Source organism: Octodon degus, unplaced genomic scaffold, assembly GCF_000260255.1.
Source record: "Octodon degus isolate 3935 unplaced genomic scaffold, OctDeg1.0 scaffold00050, whole genome shotgun sequence".
NCBI classification, from domain to species: domain Eukaryota; kingdom Metazoa; phylum Chordata; class Mammalia; order Rodentia; family Octodontidae; genus Octodon; species Octodon degus.
In genome coordinates this window covers 10242721-10247480 of record NW_004524626.1, presented here as the reverse complement: position 1 = coordinate 10247480, position 4760 = coordinate 10242721, and the positions used below count along the sequence as shown (strand labels likewise).

The 4760-nt window shown below is 45.7% G+C and overlaps 2 pseudogenes; one reads left to right on the top strand and one right to left on the bottom strand.

Annotated features, from left to right (window-relative positions):
* The first annotated feature begins 607 nt into the window (after positions 1–607).
* LOC101589539 lies at positions 608–1745 on the top strand (annotated as a pseudogene).
* Positions 1746–3482: 1737 nt separating this feature from the next.
* LOC101576893 lies at positions 3483–4529 on the bottom strand (annotated as a pseudogene).
* Between the last annotated feature and the right edge of the window lie 231 nt (positions 4530–4760).

The window sequence follows — 4760 nt, the reverse complement described above, 5'->3', positions numbered from 1 at the left end:
CTTGCAGGCTTTAAATAATAAGTTCAGAGCCCATCTGAGACCTGCCGAGTTGGAATTTCTATGTGTAGGAACCACACGTATTTTAAAATTTTGCTGGATGTGATGCACAGAATTTTAAGACAAGGATAACCCAAGTGAGCCCTAGAAAATCACAGGAGCTCTTTCTAGATCTACGGGTTTGAGACACAGGAAGTCACAGAATCAGAACGTGAAAAGGGTGTGACCTGTCATTGCTGGTTGGAAGATGGTGAGAACCACACTGGAAAACCCTGAATGACCTAGATGCTGACAGTGACCTGTGACCAACGGTAAGTGGAAAAGCAGGGACCTCAGTCTTTAAGGAACTGAATTTTGAAAGCAACATAAATTCACTGAGCAACGATTATCAGTGCAGAGCCTCCACAGAGCCTCCGCCTGAGCGCGTACGGCTGCCAGAATCTTTCGTATGCATGCTGACCACTTTTTCTCAGAATTCTCATGGTACGGTGGACTAACTCAGGATTGCTTTCAGCCACTTTGTGTGTGGTGATTTGTTTCATGTTAATAGATGACAGATACATCATGCTGCGTGGTCATTCTTGATTAGAATCCCCAGCCTTGGCAGCGCTCCTCAGTCCGCCGCTTTGCAGGAGGCTCTTAGTTTGGTCCGCTTCCCAGCTATGTTCCGCAACCAGTATGACAACGATGTCACCGTCTGGAGCCCTCAGGGCAGGATTCATCAAATTGAGTATGCAATGGAAGCTGTTAAACAAGGTTCTGCCACAGTTGGGCTGAAATCCAAAACCCATGCAGTGTTGGTTGCATTGAAGAGGGCACAGTCAGAGCTTGCAGCTCACCAAAAAAAAATTCTCCCATGTTGACAACCATATTGGTATCTCTATTGCGGGTCTTACTGCTGATGCCAGACTCTTATGTAATTTTATGCGACAGGAGTGTTTGGATTCCAGATTCATATTTGACAGACCACTTCCTGTGTCTCGTCTTGTATCTCTAATTGGAAGCAAGACCCAGATACCAACACAGCGGTATGGCCGGAGACCTTATGGTGTTGGGCTGCTTATTGCTGGTTATGATGATATGGGCCTCACATTTTCCAGACCTGTCCATCTGCCAACTATTTTGACTGCAGAGCTATGTCTATTGGAGCCCGTTCTCAGTCAGCTCGTACTTACTTGGAGAGACATATGTCTGAATTTATGGAGTGCAATTTAAATGAACTGGTTAAGCATGGTCTGCGTGCCTTAAGAGAGACACTTCCTGCAGAACAGGACCTGACAACTAAGAATGTTTCCATTGGAATTGTTGGTAAAGATTTGGAGTTCACAATCTATGATGATGATGAAGTGTCTCCATTCCTGGAAGGTCTTGAAGAAAGGCCCCAGAGAAAGGCACAGCCTGCACAACCTGCGGATGAACCTGCAGAAAAAGCTGATGAACCAATGGAGCATTAATAAACCAGCCTGTGTGTGTATTATCAAATATGTAAGAATGCAGGAACACACACTGATGACAGTAATCTATACTTTGAACCAAAAGATGCAGAGTGTGGAGTGGTATGTTTTAGGAATCAGTCCAGATATGTTTTTTCCAACCAACCTTCCTGAAACCATATAATGAGGTGCAGTTTTCTTTAAGGGGATCTGTATAATCATTTTCTAAAAAGTACAGATATACCAATGTTTTTATATGAAGAAAATAGTGTCTTTGCAGTTTTAAACACATCTGTGAAATAAAACTGTTTCACTTCAAAAAAAAAAAAAAAAAAAGAATCCCCAGCCTTATGGCAAAGATATTTCAGAGCCATGGACAAAACCAGGGAAGAGCTAATTGGCTGGATACGTCACCATCCAACATGGAGCAGTCCTATTGCATGAGGGCACTGGACCAATCATGTCTTGCTAATGTCTACAGATACGATTTATCTTTGCCAAGGATGATACCTTAGGAATTCTATAAGGCCCTGAGTGAACAAATCCCACCTCCTTCAGAAGGATCTTGAATACTCTCTTCCTCCTTCAACTTTTTCCCATCTGACCTCTCCTTTATGTTTCCCAGCTAATTCTCGGGTTCCTGAAGTCAGGAACTCCCTTCTTTTCAGCCCTTAAAACTCAGTCCCTCTACAAAACTCCCATTCATTTATCAGCATTTGTCTTAAATGTCACCTTTCAGGCTGGAGAGAGCTCAGTGGCATAAGTGACTGCCTGGTAAGTACAAAGTCCTGAGTTCAATCCCCAATACCACAAAAAAAAAAAAAAAGAAAAGAAAAAGAAAAAGGAAAGAAAAGAAAAGATTAAATGTCACTTTTCAGTGTCTCCCTCCCTAAATGCTTCATATTTAGCAAAAGCTCCCTCTTATGGGCTGTACACAGGAAATACAATAAATACCTTATTTTTTTAGTTTCTCTCAAACTTTAATGTACATATGAATGATCAGAGGGCTCCAAGTCTATCTCCTTGGGTGACAACTTTCCTGATAATCCCAGAGAGAACTGGTTCCTGCTTTTGCAGGAAGATTCTGGCAGCCATACGTGCTCAGGCGGAGGCTCTGTGGAGGCTCTGCACTGATAATTGTTGCTCAGTTCATGCATTCAATCAGCATTAGTCACTGAGTGCCTATATGTGCCAAGGCTCTGTGCCAGGCTGAGGCAGTAGAGATAGATATCATATGGTCTCTGACCTTAAGGGATTAGGTTGGGGAGAGTGAAGAGAAAGGTTAAAGACCTTTCTTTAGGGCTTATCCTTTCCTGGAGGTATTCACGCATATATTCATTAAGTCAGTAAACATGCCTTTCGAGTGTGAGCTCTCAGCCCTTTTACTGATTTTTAGTGTATTTTAGTTTGAAAAGTTTCTTGATACCAAGTCTGTAAACTTCTGAAGTGCCTTTCTATTTTCAAGATATAATTGCCCCATTTTCAAACAATGAAACAAGAGAAAAAATATTAAGAAGTCAAAGAAGAGTCTCAAACTTCAGGTAAATAAGAATCACGTGGGGGAACCTGACCAAAATAGTAAAATTTCTAGTTCTCACTTCCAGAAGTTCTAATTCAATATGTACACTATGGCAGAGCCCAGACATCTGTGCTTTAACACTCACTGGCTGAGTCAGGGGCGAGGCCTGCAGCAGCTGAGGTCCAACCCAGAGTCCCCCACCTCTAGCTGAGCCCCCGACTCACTGTGGAGCTCGGCGGCGTGGGGGATCTCAGGGATCTGGTTCTGACCCTAGGGTCACGGAACAGGGAGGTGAGGCACTCGTACAGCACCTCCTAGAGCTCGCAGGGTGACTCAAAACCAGGGACACACAGGTGACAATGGCAGTTCCAAGCCCATGTACAAAACCACCAAGCTAGAATAAAGGTTGTAGGTGGATCATGTTTCTGAGGATATAGGACCTCCTTAGGCTGAATTCTCCCTTTTCAAGATAATCAGTTACTGCCAAATGATGCTCTGAGCCACCAGAGACTGCTTCTGTGGGAAGTCACCTCCTACCTCTGTGGGGAGTCACCTCCTACCTCCGCAGCTTCCACCAGGCAAGGCAGAGACAAAGGTGTGCTATTCTCCGATCTTGAGCAGGGGCAGAAAGAACCCTGCTTTTCCAGTTCCCAGTCTTCTTGAGTCTTCAGCTTCCTCCCTAGTTGACCATAGTCTTCGGGCCCCAAATAAACACCTCGCCAGTTTCTATTTGAGCAACCAGAACCCCAGAGAGCGGGGACCACCCATCCCAGGAGGCAGTGACCTTTTCACTCTGAAAACAATGTGCTTCTATTTTCTGGGGCCCAGCAAGGAAAGCAGCCTTTGTAGCCAGTTGCAGGTGATCATTACTGCCTCAAACATACAGCTCTCCTGCATCTGCTAAAGAAGCCGAGTGGGCTGAGCCAGCAAGAACCCATATTGCTTTAGAATTCTCTAGGCCTGTAACTCTACTTGGTTCCTCTCCTGTGAAAAACAATGGAAGAGTCTGCCCAGGGCATAACTGTCATCCCGATGATGCCAAACCAGTCCCCCACTGGAACATAATGCCACTCACTGTAGCAGCTAGTGAATGACTCAGTCCAGCAGCGACACACCCAACCTTCTCTCTCAGGAGCCCCATGGCCGGGGGAGCCAGACATCTTCGAGGAGGAACCCCTAACTGGCCAAAGGAGTTGGTTGGAGCCACATGACAGAACTTGACCATTTTCTGTGAGCATAATGGTGAAATCCCAGCCACAGGCCACCTGTTGGATGGGACAGCCACCAAGGGATTCACACAACATAAAACACAGAACATCCTCTATACGAACGAGCCCCAACTGTCCATCTTTGCTCAAGCCACAAACAAAGAAGTCCTCCTCCATCTGTGACAACTGTAGAATGTCCCCCTCCTCCTGTGATTTTCCTGACACACCCAGCTTTACAGAAGTCAGTCAGTTGCTGGGGCAAAAGCACATCTTCCTCATGGCCGAGGCCAAGTGCCGGTAACTATTTGCACCCCAGGCGAAGAGCGTGGCCATGGCGGGGTTGGCTTTGGGAGCACTGGGCTTGCGCTCCATGCCCCAAAGCTGGGCGGCGCTTCTGGGCCAAATGTCTAAAGTAAAGTAGTCCCACTAAAAGACACATTGACGTTAATCCTCCTCGAGATCCTCCTCCCTACTACAGACACACGTGTCTAATTATTCCTGCCACATTCTAAACAACCCTGGTTGTTGTCTTTTATGAGCATCTCCACTTCCACCGGTGTGGCCACCTGCTGTCCTGAGTTGATCCAAAATGTTGCCCTTTTA